The 16,427-nt window shown below is 39.4% G+C and overlaps 1 pseudogene; it reads left to right on the top strand.

The window, feature by feature from the left end:
- The first annotated feature begins 13,307 nt into the window (after nucleotides 1-13,307).
- On the top strand, nucleotides 13,308-15,188 carry LOC116761215 (annotated as a pseudogene).
- Nucleotides 15,189-16,427: the final 1,239 nt, after the last annotated feature.

The following is a 16,427-nucleotide window of genomic DNA, read 5'->3' as shown; positions in this document are numbered from 1 at the left end:
CATAATATCCTCTAGGGTCCATCCATGTTGTTGCAAATGGCAATATTTCATTCTATTTCATGGCCAAGTAATATTCCATTTTATATAGACAACTTATTCTTTATCCATTCATCTACTACTGGAGCTTAGGTTGCTTCCATATCTTGACTATTATGAACATAGGGGAGCATATATCTTTACAAATTAATGTTTTCCTTTTCTTTGGATAAGTACCTAGGAGTGGAATTGTTGGGTTATAAGATAATTCTATTTTTAATTTTTTGAGGAACCTCACATTGTTTTCCATAGTGGCTGCACCAATTTACATTCCCACCAATAGTATTGGGTTGTCCAAAAAGTTAGTTTGGTTAGTGAATACGCTGTTCAATAAAGTTCTTCATGAAAATGAAAAATGTGTCTTTTTGTTTTACTTAGAACCAAATGAACTTTTTGGCCAACCCAATACGTAAGGGTTCCTTTTTCTCCATATCCTCATCGACACTTGTTATTTGTTGTTTTTTTGATAATATCTATTCTGATAGGTGTGAGGTGATATCTCATTGTGGTTTAGATTTGCATTTCCTTGATGATTAGTAATGTTGAGCATTTTTTTTTCATGTGCCTGTTGGCCACCTGTATGTCTTCTTTTGAAAATGTTCATATACTCTGCCAATTTTTAAATTAGGTTCTTTGGGTTTTTTTGATGTCAACTTGTATGAGTTCTCTGTATAATTGGGATATTAACCCCATGTCAGATATATCATTTACAAATATCTTTGACCATTCAGTAGGTGGCCTTTTTGTTTTCTTGATAGTTTCCTTCACTGTGCAAAAGTTTTTTAGTTTGATGTAGTCTCATTTCCACTTGTTTAATTTTGTTTTTGTTTCTTGCCTGAAGAGACATATCCAGAAAAATATTGCTAACTCCAGTGTCAAAGAGATTACTGCCTATTTTTCTTCTAGAAGTTTTGTGGTTTCAGGTCTTATATTTAAGTCTTTCATCCATTTTGAATTTATTTTTATACGTAGTATAAGAAAGTAGTCCAGTTTGATTCTTTTCATGTAGTTGTCAAGTTTTCCCAGCACCATTTATTGAAGAGGGTGTCGTTCCCCACTGTATATTCTTGTCTCCTTTGTCATAGGTTAATTAACCATATAAGTGTGGGTTCATTTATGGGCTCTCTATTTTGTTCCACTGATCTATGTGTCTGTTTTTGTGCCAGTACCATACTGTTTTGATGACTGTACCTCATTTGTATAGTTTGAAATCAGGGCGTGTGATATCTCCAGTTATGCTCTTTCTCAAGATTGAGAAAATTATGGCTAATTGGGGTCTTTTGTGTTTCCATACAAATTTTAGAATTATTTGTTCTAGTTCTGTGAAAAATGCCATTGGTATTTTGATAGGAATTGCACCAAATCTGTAAATTACCTTGGGTAGTATGGTCATTTTAACAATATTAATTCTTCCAATCCATGAATATGGTATATCTTTCCATCTGGTTGTGCTGTCTTTAATTTCTTTCATCAGTGCCTTATAGTTTTCTGAGTACAGGTCTTTTACCTCCTTAGTTAGATTTATTCCTAGGTACTGTATTCTTTTTGATGCATTTACAAATGGGATTATTTCTTTAATTTCTCTTTCTGATAGTTCATTGTTAATGTATAGAAATGCAACAGATTTCTGTACATTAATTTTGTATCCTGAGAATTGACCAAATTCACTGATGAGTTCTAGTAGGTTTTTGGTGGTGTATTAAGAATTTTTAATGTATATTATCACGTCATCTTCAAACAGTAACAGTTTTACTTCTTCCTTTCCAATTTGGATGCCTTTTGTTTCTTTTTCTTGTCTGATTGGTGTGGCTAGGGCTTCCTATACTATGTTGAATAAATGTGGTGAGAATGGGCATCCTTGTCTTGTTCCTGATCTCAGAGGAAATGCTTTCAGCTTTTCACCATTGAGTATGATGTTAGCTGTAGGCTTCTCGTATATGGCTTTTATTATGTTGAGGTGTGGTCCTTCTATACTCACTTCCTTGAGAGTTTTTATCATAAATAGATGTTGAAGTTTTTGAAAAGCTTTTTCTGCATCTATTGAGATGATCATATAATTTTTTATTCTTCAGTTTGTTAGTGTGGTGTGTCACACTGATTGATTTGTGGATATTGTACATCCTTACCTCTGTAGGATAAATCCCACTTGATTATTCTGTATGATCCTTGTAATGTGCTGTTGAATTCACTTTGCTAGTACTTTGTTGAGGATTTTTGCATCTATATTCATCAGTGATATTGGCCTGTAATTTTCTTTTTTGTGTGTGATACCTTTGTCTGGTTTTGGTATCTGGGTGATGTTGGCCTTGAAGAATGAGTACGGAAGCATTCTTTCCCTTGCAATGTTTTAGAATAGTTTGAGAAGGATAGGTGTTAACTCTTCTTTATGTGTTTAGTAGAATTCACCTGTGATGTTGTCTGAGCCTAGACTTTGTTGGGAGTTTTTAATTACCAATTCAAATTCTTTAATGATAATTGGTCAGTTCATATACTTTATTTCTTCCTGATTCAGTCTTGGGAGATTGTACATTTCTAGGAATGTGTCCATTTCTTCTAGGTTGTCCATTTTATTGTGTATAATTATTCATGGTAATCTCTTATTATCCTTTGTATTTCTGTGGTGTTGATTGTAACTTCTCCTTTTTCATTTCTGATTTTATTGATTTGGGCCCTCTCTATTTTTTTCTTGATGAGTCTGGCTAAAGGTTTGCCCATTTTAAAATTTTTTCAAAGAACCGGCTTTTAGTTTCATTGATCTTTTCTATTTTTTTAAGTCACTCTTTCATTTTTATTTCTGCTCTGATCTTTATAATTTCTTTCCTTATACTAACTTTGAGTTCTGTTTCTTCTTTTTATTTTAGAAATTTAGTTGTAAGGTTAAGGTTGTTTATTTGAGATTTTTCTTGTTTCCTGACATAGACGTATATTGCTATATACATACCTCTTAGAGTTGCTTTTGCTGCATCCTACAGATTTTGAATCACTGCGTTTTTGTTTTCATTTGTCTTCAGGTGTTTCTCTTTTTTTAAATTTCTTCTTTGATTTCTTCAGCAACCCATTAGTTCTTTAGTGGCATATTATTTAGCCTCCATATGTTTGTGTTTTTTGCAGTTTTCTTCCTTGTAGTTGATTTCTATCCTCATAGTTCTGTGATTGGAAAAGATGTTAGATACGATTGCAATCTTCTTAAATTTACTGAGACTTGTTTTCTGGCCTAGGATGTGATTTATCCTGGAGAATGCTCCATGTATTGTACACTTGAAAAGAATGTGCATTCTGCTGCTTTTGGATTTAATGTTCTATATACATCTATTAAGTCCATGTGGTTTAATGTGTCACTTAAGACCAATGTTTCCCTATTGATTTTCTGTCTGGATGATCTGTCCATTGATATAAGTGTGGTGTGAAAGTCCCCTACTATTATTGTGTTACTGTCAATTTCTCCCTTTTTGTCTATTAATATTTGCTTTATGTGTATAGGTGCTCCTACATGGGGTGCACATATATTTACAATTGTTATATCTTCTTCTTGGATTGATCCCTTGATCATTATGTAATGTCCTTATCTCTTGTTACAGTCTGTTTCAAAATCTATTTTGGCTGATATAAGTATTACTGCCTCGGCTTTCTTCTCATTTTCATTTGCATGGGATAACTTTTACATCCTCTCACTTTCAGCCTGTGCATGTCTTTAGATCTGAAGTGAGTTTCTGTAGGCATCATATATACAGGTCTTGTTTTTGGATCTATTCAGCCACTCCATATCTTTTGATTGGAGCATTTAGTCCATTTACATTTAAAGTACCTATTGATAGGTATGCATGTATTGCCATTTTGTTAACTGTTTTCTGGTTGTTTTTATAGTTCGTTTTTGTTCTTTCCTTCTTCTTTTACTCTTTTTTTTTTTTTTTTTAACATCTTTATTGGAGTATAATTGCCTTACATTGTTGTGTTAGTTTCTGCTGTATAACAAAGTGAATCAGCTATACGTATACTTATATCCCCATATCCCCTCCCTCTTGTGTCTCCCTCCCACCCGCCCTATCCCACCATATCTTCTTTTTTTTTTTTTTTGGGGGTATAATTGCTTTACAATGGTGTGTTAGTTTCTGATTTACAACAAAGTGAATCAGCTATACATATACATATGTTCCCATATGTCTTCCCTCTTGCGCCTCCCTCCCTCCCACTCTCCCCATCCCACCCTTCCAGGCTGTCACAAAGCACCAAGCTAATATCCCTGTGCCTTGCGGCTGCTTCCCCCCAGCTATCTACCTTACTACGTTTGTTAGTGTGTATATGTCCATGACTCTCTCTCGCCCTGTCAAAACTCACCCTTCCCCCTCCCCATATCCTTAAGTCCGTTCTCCAGTAGGTCTGCGTCTTTATTCCTATCTTACCCCTAGGTTCTTCATGACATTTTTTTCCCTTAAATTCCATATATATGTGTTAGCATACGGTATTTGTCTTTTTCTTTCTGACTTACTTCACTCTGTATGACAGATTCTAGGTCTATCCATCTCATTACAAATAGCTCAATTTCATTTCTTTTTAAGGCTGAGTAATATTCCATTGTGTATATGTGCCACATCTTCTTTATCCATTCATCCGATGATGGGCGCTTAGGTTGTTTCCATGTCCTGGCTATTGTAAATAGAGCTGCAATGAACATTTTGGTACATGACTCTCTTTGAATTTTGGTTTTCTCAGGGTATATGCCAAGTAGTGGGATTGCTGGGTCATATGGTAATTCTATTTGTAGTTTTTTAAGGAACCTCCATACTGTTCTCCACAGTGGCTGAACCAATTCACATTCCCACCAGCAGTGCAAGAGTGTCCCCTTTTCTCCACACCCTCTCCAGCATTTATTGTTTCTTGATTTTTTGATGATGGCCATTCTGACTGGTGTGAGATGATATCTCATTGTAGTTTTGATTTGCATTTCTCTAATGATTAATGATGTTGAGCATTCTTTCATGTGTTTGTTGGCATTCTGTATATCTTCTTTGGAGAAATGTCTATTTAGGTCTTCTGCCCATTTTTGGATGGGGTTGTTTGTATTTTTGTTATTGAGCTGCATGAGCTGCTTGTAAATTTTGGAGATTAATCCTTTGTCAGTTGCTTCATTTGCAAATGTTTTCTCCCATTCTGAGGGTTGTCTTTTGGTCTTGGTTATGGTTTCCTTTGCTGTGCAAAAGCTTTGAAGTTTCATTAGGTCCCATTTGTTTATTTTTGTTTTTATTTCCATTACTCTAGGAGGTGGGTCAGAAAGGATCTTGCTGTGATTTATGTCATAGAGTGTTCTTCCTATGTTTTCTTCTAAGAGTTTGATAGTTTCTGGCCTTACATTTAGGTCTTTAATCCATTTTGAGCTTATTTTTGTGTATGGTGTTAGGGAGTGATCTAATCTCATACTTTTACATGTACCTGTCCAGTTTTCCCAGCACCATTTATTGAAGAGGCTGTCCTTTCTCCACTGTACATTCCTGCCTCCTTTATCAAAGATAAGGTGTCCATATGTGCGTGGGTTTATCTCTGGGCTTTCTATCCTGTTCCACTGATCTATCTTTCTGTTTTTGTGCCAGTACCATACTGTCTTGATTACTGTTGCTTTGTAATATAGTCTGAAGTCAGGGAGCCTTATTCCTCCAGCTCCTTTTTTCGTTCTCAAGATTGCTTTGGCTATTCGGGGTCTTTTGTGTTTCCATACAAATTGCGAAATTTTTTGTTCTAGTTCTGTGAAAAATGCCAGTGGTAGTTTGATAGGGATTGCATTGAATCTGTAGATTGCTTTGGGTAGTAGAGTCATTTTCACAATGTTGATTCTTCCCATCCAAGAACATGGTATATCTCTCCATCTATTTGTATCATCTTTAATTTCTTTCATCAGTGTCTTATAATTTTCTGCATACAGGTCTTTCGTATCCTTAGGTAGGTTTATTCCTAGATATTTTATTCTTTTTGTTGCAATGGTAAATGGGAGTGTTTTCTTGATTTCACTTTCAGATTTTTCATCATTAGTATATAGGAATGCCAGAGATTTCTGTGCATTAATTTTGTATCCTGCTACTTTACCAAATTCATTGATTAGCTCTAGTAGTTTTCTGGTAGCATCTTTAGGATTCTCTATGTATAGTATCATGTCATCTGCAAACAGTGACAGCTTTACTTCTTCTTTTCCGATTTGGATTCCTTTTATTTCCTTTTCTTCTCTGATTGCTGTGGCTAAAACTTCCAAAACTATGTTGAATAAGAGTGGTGAGAGTGGGCAACCTTGTCTTGTTCCTGATTTTAGTGGAAATGCTTTCAGTTTTTCACCATTGAGGATGATGTTTGCTGTGGGCTTGTCATATATGGCTTTTATTATGTTTAGGAAAGTTCCCTCTATGCCTACTTTCTGGAGGGTTTTTATCATAAATGGGTGTTGAATTTTGTCGAAAGCTTTCTCTGCATCTATTGAGATGATCATATGGTTTTTCTCCTTCAATTTGTTAATATGGTTTATCACATTGATAGATTTGCGTATATTGAAGAATCCTTGCATTCCTGGAATAAACCCCACTTGATCATGGTGTATGATCCTTTTAATGTGCTGTTGGATTCTGTTTGCTAGTATTTTGTTGAGGATTTTTGCATCTATGTTCATCAGTGATATTGGCCTGTAGTTTTCTTTCTTTGTGACATCCTTGTCTGGTTTTGGTATCAAGGTGATGGTGGCTTCGTAGAAGGAATTTGGGAGTGTTCCTCCCTCTGCTATATTTTGGAAGAGTTTGAGAAGGATAGGTGTTAGCTCTTCTCTAAACGTTTGATAGAATTCACCTGTGAAGCCATCTGGTCCTGGGCTTTTGTTTGTTGGAAGGTTTTTAATCACAGTTTCAATTTCAGTGCTTGTGATTGGTCTGTTCATATTTTCTATTTCTTCCTGATTCAGTCTTGGCAGGTTGTGCATTTCTAAGAATTTGTCCATTTCTTCCAGATTGTCCATTTTATTGGCATAGAGTTGCTTGTAGTAATCTCTCATGATTTTTTTTATTTCTGCAGTGTCAGTTGTTACTTCTCCTTTTTCATTTCTAATTCTATTGATTTGAGTCTTCTCCCTTTTTTTCTTGATGAGTCTGGCTAGTGGTTTATCTATTTTGTTTATCTTCTCAAAGAACCAGCTTTTAGTTTTATTGATCTTTGCTATTGTTTCCTTCATTTCTTTTTCATTTATTTCTGATCTGATTTTTATGATTTCTTTCCTTCTGCTAGCTTTGGGGTTTTTTTGTTCTTCTTTCTCTAATTGCTTGAGGTGCAAGGTTAGGTTGTTTATTCGAGATGTTTCCTGCTTCTTAAGGTGGGCTTGTATTGCTATAAACTTCCCCCTTAGAACTGCTTTTGCTGCATCCCATAGGTTTTGGGTCGTTGTGTCTCCATTGTCATTTGTTTCTAGGTATTTTTTTATTTCCTCTTTGATTTCTTCAGTGATCACTTCATTATTAAGTAGTGTATTGTTTAGCCTCCATGTGTTTGTATTTTTTACAGATCTTTTCCTGTAATTGATATCTAGTCTCATGGCGTTGTGGTCGGAAAAGATACTTGATACAATTTCAGTTTTCTTAAATTTACCAAGGCTTGATTTGTGACCCAAGATATGATCTATCCTGGAGAATGTTCCATGAGCACTTGAGAAAAATGTGTATTCTGTTGTTTTTGGATGGAGTGTCCTATAAATATCAATTAAGTCCATCTTGTTTAATGTATCATTTAAAGCTTGTGTTTCCTTATTTATTTTCATTTTGGATGATCTGTCCATGGGTGAAAGTGGGGTGTTAAAGTCCCCTACTATGAATGTGTTACTGTTGATCTCCCCTTTTATGGTTGTTAGTATTTGCCTTATGTATTGAGGTGCTCCTATGTTGGGTGCATAAATATTTACAATTGTTATATCTTCTTCTTGGATCGATCCCTTGATCATTATGTAGTGTCCTTCTTTGTCCCTTTTAATAGTCCTTATTTTAAAGTCTATTTTGTCTGATATGAGAATTGCTACTCCAGCTTTCTTTTGGTTTCCATTTGCATGGAATATCTTTTTCCATCCCCTTACTTTCAGTCTGTATGTGTCTCTAGTTCTGAGGTGGGTCTCTTGTAGACAGCATATATAAGGGTCTTGTTTTTGTATCCATTCAGCCAATCTGTGTCTTTTGGTGGGAGCATTTAGTCCATTTACATTTAAGGTAATTATTGATATGTATGTTCCTATTTCCATTTTATATATTGTTTTGGGTTCGCTACTATAGGTCATTTCCTTCTCTTGTGTTTCGTGTCTAGAGAAGTTCCTTTAGCATTTGTTGTAAAGCTGGTTTGGTGGTGCTGAACTCTCTCAGCTTTTGCTTGTCTGTAAAGGTTTTAATTTCTCCATCAAATGTGAATGAGATCCTTGCTGGGTAGAGTAGTCTTGGTTTCAGGCTATTCTCCTTCATCACTTTCAGTATGTCCTGCCACTCCCTTCTGGCTTGTAGGGTTTCTGCTGAGAGATCCGCTGTTAACCTTATGGGGATTCCCTTGTGTGTTATTTGTTGTTTTTCCCTTGCTGCTTTTAATATGCTTTCTTTGTATTTAATTTTTGACAGTTTGATTAATATGTGTCTTGGCGTGTTTCTCCTTGTATTTATCCTGTATGGGACCCTCTGTGCTTCCTGGACTTGATTAACTATTTCCTTTCCCATATTAGGGAAGTTTTCAACTATAATCTCTTCAAATATTTTCTCAGTCCCTTTCTTTCTTTCTTCTTCTTCTGGAACCCCTATAATTCGAATGTTGGTGCGTTTCATGTTGTCCCAGAGGTCTCTGAGACTGTCCTCAGTTCTTTTCATTCTTTTTTCTTTATTCTGCTCTGCAGTAGTTATTTCCACTACTTTATCTTCCAGGTCACTTATCCGTTCTTCTGCCTCAGTTATTCTGCTATTGATCCTATCTAGAGTGATTTTAATTTCATTTATTGCATTGTTCATCGTTGCTTGTTTCATCTTTAGTTCTTGTAGGTCCTTGTTAACTGTTTCTTGCATTTTGTCCATTCTACTTCCAAGATTTCGGATCATCCTTACTATCATTATTCTGAATTCTTTTTCAGGTAGATTGCCTATTTCCTCTTCATTTGTTAGGTCTGGTGGGTTTTTATCTTGCTCCTTCATCTGCTGTGTGTTTTTCTGTCTTCTCATTTTGCTTATCTTACTGTGTTTGGGGTCTCCTTTTTGCAGGCTGCAGGTTCGTAGTTCCCGTTGTTTTTGATGTCTGTCTCCAGTGGCTAAGGTTGTTTCAGTGGGTTGTGTAGGCTTCCTGGTGGAGGGGACTAGTGCCTGTGTTGTGCTGGATGAGGCTGGATCTTGTCTCTCTAGTGGGCAGGTTCACGTCTGGTGGTGTGTTTTGGGGTGTCTGTGGCCTTATTATGATTTTAGGCAGCCTCTCTGCTAATGGGTGGGGTTGTGTTCCTGTTTTGCTAGTTGTTTGGCATAGGTTGTCCAGCACTGTGGCTTGCTGGTCGTTGAGTGAAGCTGGGTGCTGGTGTTAAGATGGAGGTCTCTGGGAGATTTCCGCTGTTTAATATTATGTGGAGCTGGGAGGTCTCTTGTTGACCAGTGACCTGAAGTTGGCTCTCCTACCTCAGAGGCAGAGCCCTGACTCCTGGCTGGAGCACCAAGAGCCTTTCATCCACACGGCTCAGAATAAAAGGGAGAAAAAGTAGAGAGAATTAGTAGAAGTATGAGGAAAGAAAGAAGGAAAGGAGGAAAGGAAGGAAGGAAGAAAGAAGCAAAGAAGGAAAGAAAGGAGGGAGGGAGGGAGGGAGGGAGGAAGGAAGGAAGGAGGGAAAGAAGGAAAAAAAGACAGAAAGAAAGATGATACAGTAAAAATAAAATAAAGTATAATATAGTTATTGAATTAAAAAATATTTAGAAAAAAAAAAAAGGGACGGATAGAACCTTAGGACAAATGTTGGAAGCAAAGCTATACAGAGAAAATCTTACACAGAAGCATACACATACACCTTCACAAAAAGAGGTAAAGGGGGAAAAATCATAAATCCTGCTCCCTGAGACCACCTCCTCAATTTGGGGTGATTCGTTGTCTAAAGGAGGGAGGGAAGGAAGGAAAGAAAGAAAGAACGAAGGTAAAGTATAATAAAGTTATTACAATTAAACTTAATTATTAAGAAAAAGAATTTTTAAAAAAAAGTCATGGACGGATAGAGCCCTAGGACAAATGGTGGAAGCTAGAGTATACAGACTAGATGTCACACAGGAGCATACACGTACACCTTCACAAAAAGAGGAAAAGGGACAAAAAATCATAGGTTTCGCTCCTAAATTCCACCTCTTCAATTTGGGATCATTCCTTGTCTATTCAGGTATTCCACAGATGCAGGGTATATCAAGTTGATTGTGGAGCTTTAATCCGCTGCTTCTGTGGCTGCTGGGAGAGATTTCCCTTTCTCTTCTTTGTTTTCACAGCTCACAGGAGCTCAGCTTTGGATTTGGCCCTGCCTCTGCGTGTAGGTCGCTGGAGGGCGTCTGTTTTTTCGCTCAGACAGGACGGGGTTAAAGGAGCCGCTGATTCGGGGCCTCCGGCTCACTCAGGCCGGGGGTTGGGGGATGGGGGAAGGAGGGGCACTGCGTGCGGGGCCGGCCTGCGGCGGCAGAGGCAGCGTTACGTTGCGGCAGAGGCCGGCGTGACGTTGCACCAGCCTGAGGCCCGCCGCGCGCTGTCCCGGGGAAGTTGTCCCTGGATCCCGGGAACCCGGCAGTGGCGGGCTGCACAGGCCCCGCGGAAGAGGGGCGCGGAGAGTGACCTGCGCTCGCACACAGGCCCCCCGGTGGCGGCAGCAGCAGCCCCAGCGTCCCCCGCCCGTCTCTGGGGTCCGCGGTTCCAGCCGCGGCTCGCGCCCGTCTCTGGGGTCCGCGCCCCCAGCCGCGGCTCGCGCCCGTCTCGGGGGCCCGCGCCCCCAGCCGCGGCTCGCGCCCGTCTCTGGGGCTCGCGCTTTTAGCCGCGGCTCGCGCCCGTCTCCGGAGCTCCCCCAAGCAGCGCTCCTAAACCCCTCTCCTCGCGCACCAGGAGACAAAGAGGGAAGAAAAAGTCTCTTGCCTCCTCGGCCGGCGCAGGCCTTTCTCTTTTACTCTTTTACCTTGTGATTTGATGACTAGTGTTATTTTTGGATTCCTTTTTCTTTGATGTGTATGTTTCTATTTTTGATTCTGGTTTGTGGTTACCATGAAGTTTATATATATATCATGAAGTTTATATATATATATATATATATAGTTTATATATTTCAAGTTCCTGATCTCTTAAGTTTGAACGCATTTTACCAATCCTGCATTTGTATTCCCCCACCACCATGTTTACTGTTTTTGATGTCATATTTTACTTCTTTTTGTTTTGTGTATCCCTTAGCTAGTTATTGTGGATATAGATGATTTTATTACCTTTGTCTTTTAACATTCCTACTCACTTTATATGTGGTTGATCTACTACCTTTACTGAATATTTGCCTTTACCAAAGAGATTTTTCCTTATATAATTTTCATATTTCTATTTATAGTTTTTTCCACTTAGAGAAGTCCCTTTAACATTTCTTGTGAAGCTGGTTTCATAATGATGAACTCTTTTGGCTCTTGCATCTCTGTAACCCCTTGATCTCTCCTTCAGATATGAATGATAGCCTTGCTGGTAGAATATTCTTGTTTGTAGGTTTTTCCCTTTCAACATTTAAAATATATTGTGCCACTCCCTTCTGGCCTGCAGGGTTTCTGCTGCAAAGTCAGCTAATAGCCTTATGGGAGTCCACTGTACATAACAAGTTGCTTTTCTCTTGCTGCTTTTAATATTTTCTCTTTATCTTAAATTTTTGCCATTTTAATTACAGTGTGTCTTGGTGTCATCCTCTTTGGGTTGATCTTGTTTGGGACTCCCTGTGCTTCCTGTGCTTGGATGTCTGTTTCTTTTCCCAAGTTAAGGAAGTTTTCAGCTGTTATATCTTCAAATATGTTCTCTGCCATCTTCTCTCTTCTCTTTCTGGGACCCCTAATGTTAGTGCTAATATTAGTACACTTGATGTTGTTCCAGAGGTCTTTTAAAGTGCCCTCATTGAAAAAATGTTTTTCTTTTTTCTGTTCAGCTTGGGTGATTTCCACTACTCTGCCTTCCAGCTTGCTGATCTGTTCCTCTGTATTATTAATCTACTGTTGATTACTTCTAGTATAATTTTTATTTCAGTTATTGTATTCTTCATCTCTGTTTGGTTCTTTCTCATATTTTCTAATTTGTTGTTAGAAACTTCTGACTTCTCATCTGTTCTTCTCCCAAATTCTTTGAGCATCTCTATGATCATTACCTTGAATTCTTTATCAGGCAGATTGCTTATCTCCACTTCACTTAGTTCTTCTTCCATAGCTTTATCTTGTTCCTCTATCACTTTATTTTGCTTAATTCTCCATTTTTATTTTTATGTATTTGGTAGTCTGGCTACCTGATCTTGGAGAAGTGGCCTTATGTAGGAGATGTCCTATGGGGCTTAGCAGCGCACTCCACTCTGGTCACCAGCATTATATGCTCTAGAGGCAACATCTACGTGGGCTGTGTGAGCCTTTCGTTGTGGTGGGCTGACTACTCTGGGTGTGCTGGTAGGCATGACTGACCCTCAGTCCAGTTAGTCAGCAGGCCTTGCTGAGTACAGAGGCTGCTGGTCACTGGTAAGCAGGGCCAGTTGCTGCCACAAGTGGCTGCTCGTGGCCTGCAAAGTCCCAGTCCTGGTGCAGGCCCACTGGCGTATGAGGTCAGGTCATGAGGTGGCTGGCTGCGGCCCAGGGTTAAAAAGCTGGTGTGGGCTTGCTGGTGGGCAAGACCAGAGCCCAGGGTGTCCCAAGGCTGGTGCTCACAGGTCCTGGATCTGGTGTTGGCCCAGTGGTGGGTAGGGCCATGTCCTGGCAACTAATTGTGGGGCCCTGGGAGTCCAGGCTAGTGACTGCCCACTGGTGGGTGGAACCAGGTCCTGGGCCCTCTGGTGGATGGATCCAGGTCCCATGGAGGCTGGCGGTGCAGGGGGTCCTAAAGCAACTGCCCTGCTGGTGGTTGGGGCTGTGTCCTTGTCTGGCTAGCTCTTTGGCATGGGGTATCCCAGGACTGGTGCCAACCGGCTGGTTGGTGGAACTGGGTCCCAGCACGAATAAGATAGTGGGAGGATTCCAAAATGTCATTTGCCAGTACTAGTGTCCTTGTGGTAGAATAAATTCCCCAAAATGGCTGCTGCCAGTGTTTATGTCCCCAGGGTAAGTCCTAGTTGCCTCCTGCCTCTGCAAGAAGCTCTCCAAAATCAGCAAGTGGATTTGACCCAAGCTCTTTGCAAACACTTGCTCCTGCCCTTGATCTCAGAGCATGTGAAAATTTGTGTGCACCATTTAAGAGTGGAGTTTCTGTTTCCTACAGTCCTCTGGCTCTCCCAAAAGTAAACCCTGCTGGTCATCAAAGCCAAACACTCTGAGGGCTCATCTTCTCAGTGCAGGACCCTTCAAGTGGGGAGCCAAGTGTGGGGCTCAGACCGCTAGCCCCTTGGGGAGAACCTCTACAATCGTAATTATCCTCCCACTTGTGGGTTGCCTACCTGGGGGTATGGGTCTGACTAATACCACATTTCTGCCCCTCCTACCCATCTCATTGTGGTTCCTTATTTATATCTATAGTTGTAGAAGATCTTTTCTAGTCTTCAGGTCCTTCTCATCAATAGTTTCTCTGTAAATAGTTGTAATTTTGGTGTGCCTGTGGGAGGAGGTGAGCTCAGGGTCTCCCTACTCCACCATCTTGGCCACTCTTGATTCACTGACATTTAATTATACATCTAACAATAATTTTTTTAAAGAATCACTAGAAAAAGAATTATATTAAATGATAGATATACAAAATCTCACATAATGGTGATAATTATGATTATGATAATTTATATTATCATTATCATCTTGAAATGATAATAAAGATGATGATGACAAATCTATGAACTAAATGTCATTATACTTATATACACACACAAAAAACCTTATCTTCTTTAGGTGATGGTAAAAGAATAAGCCTATGATGATGGTTAGACTGGAGTCATCTTACTAATATTATCTTTTTCACAACTCATACTTAGTTAATTTGAATTCACTATACTTCCAATGGATACATAAATAATAGGAAATAGGAAAAATACAACAAATGCCTTTAAAGATTATCAAGTATCAATATAATTCTCTATTGTCAACTTATACAAAACTGTAATTCCCATTGTGCCCTACATCATAGATAATCTTGGTTTACATTTACTTATATAACTACTGCTGTCAGGAGGCTCTGTTATTTTAATTTACGGAGTGTTAACAGGATTTTAAGATATTGTCCACATATGTTGAGTCATGCACAGTAAAGACAGAACAAAAGAGATGAGACATAAAAACCCAGGAGTAGGTGGGAGTATTAAGTCCTTGTTCCCTTTTATTATTTGTTTATGCAACTTTTTCCTGGATGACAGAGGAAGAAAGCATCACTGTCCTTGATCAAAGGAGGGGAGAAAAAGGAAGAAATTGTGGAGAAGGGGCCTCTGAAGCTGAAAGGCATTACAGAGCTCGGAGTGACTAAGCGGAAGAAGAAAAAGAAGGACAAAGACTAGGTGAAACTCTTGGATGCGATGGGAACAAGCAAAAAGAACGAGGAGGAGAAGCGGTGCAGCCTGCACAAGTGGACAGCGGCCCAGGCAGCCTTCGAGAAGATGCAGGAGAAGCGGCAAATCCTGGAGAAAGCATTTAATACGCACAAGCAGAGAGAAGAGGACTTCAACAGACACCTGGACACACTCACAGAGCACTATGACATTCCCAAAGTCAGCTGGACAAAGTAGCCTCCCCGCCTGGGGTATGGAGTGGCATCAAGGAGAAGCAGAAGGCAAAGTTGGGGTTATATTTGGTGCCTTTGGTATTTTCTAGAAACATTCTTTTACACACATCCTTGCATCTTCTGCTGAGACAGTGCTTTTCTAAGCTGTGTGTCCTCATTCTGGAACTTGATTAAAGTAAGACTGTCCTTTTACTCTATTTTGATTTCTCAGTAGCACATAGAAGAGAAACCTTTTTAGTTTGGAAAGTGTATCCAGAGATTAAGTGCCATGGAAAAGTGTTTTCACCCCCCAGTTGTATCTGACTCTTTGACAGCCAGCCAGCTGGCTTTGCCTGGATGAAACTGACTCCAGAGGACAAGGAGCTAATGCCAGCGTGGCCTGCAGCATGTAGAACCCTCTAGGGCCCTGCACAGGCTGCCCTTCCAAGCTCCCTCTAGCTTGGGGCTCATGCTCTCCAATCCAGGGCCTGGGGAAGCCACTTGCAGCTTCATGGTCTTTAGACTGCCCCTTCAGCCTCCTGGCCAGTGAGACAACACAGCCTGGGAAACAGAACAACCACCTAAGGCAGGGATGGAACGTACACCTTGTCCCTTTCTAAACCTGTGGCCAGCGTGTAGCCTCTTCTCCCAATATCCTCATTCCAGACATGTCTAGTTGGTGTTGCCATGGCAGACATTGTCCATTCTTTGTAATGGAACCCAGACACAGCCTGCCATCTTACCCTCAACCCTGGGCTCCAAGCAGCCCCCTGTATTTATTCAAAGTTGGCATATAACGTGCTTGGTGCTCCTGGCCTAAGGACACCTCAAAGGGGATGGGACCAAGGCAGAGCCCCAAGCACAGACATATGTGGGTGTAGTTGAAAGGAAGGACTCAGGTTCCCGTGCTGGAGAGCCAGGATCTTTGAGGGCCTATGTGTACCCACCAGATGAGGATCAGATTGCATATGCTATTGGGAAAAAGTGTGTTGACATAGATGCTGACAGAATAACAAAGGCAGAAAACAAAACCAATTGCTGGGTTTGGGACTATCATATGAGAAATGCAGAATAAAACAAACAAACAAAAGTTATTAAAAAAAAAAAGAAAGAAATTCTGGCCAAAGTAAGGACATGTTAAAGAAATGGGGGAAATTGCCTTAATTCATCTATTATAACTCTAACTTTAGGAAGAATAAGAAAAGGATATTATTTTTGTGAGTCCCAGAAAAAAAAAAGTCTAAGAAATGAATTTGTGAATCAAACTTCTTAAGAAAATAAATTGAGTATGAAAAACTAAGATTGGCTTTGATGCTTGATCGATTGAATTTTACTGGTGCTCTCTTTTTACAGCAAATTATGTAACTGACATTAAAATACTGAATTAATATCCACCAGAAAAAACTAATAGAACTAATAAGTGAATTCAGTAAAGTTGTAGGATACAAAAATAATATACAGAAATCTGTTGCATTTCTATGTACTAATAATGAACCATCACAAAGAGAAATGAA

Source organism: Phocoena sinus, chromosome 10, assembly GCF_008692025.1.
Source record: "Phocoena sinus isolate mPhoSin1 chromosome 10, mPhoSin1.pri, whole genome shotgun sequence".
Classification (NCBI taxonomy): domain Eukaryota; kingdom Metazoa; phylum Chordata; class Mammalia; order Artiodactyla; family Phocoenidae; genus Phocoena; species Phocoena sinus.
Note: the sequence above shows the minus strand (reverse complement) of the source record. Positions and strands in the feature narration are given on the sequence as shown.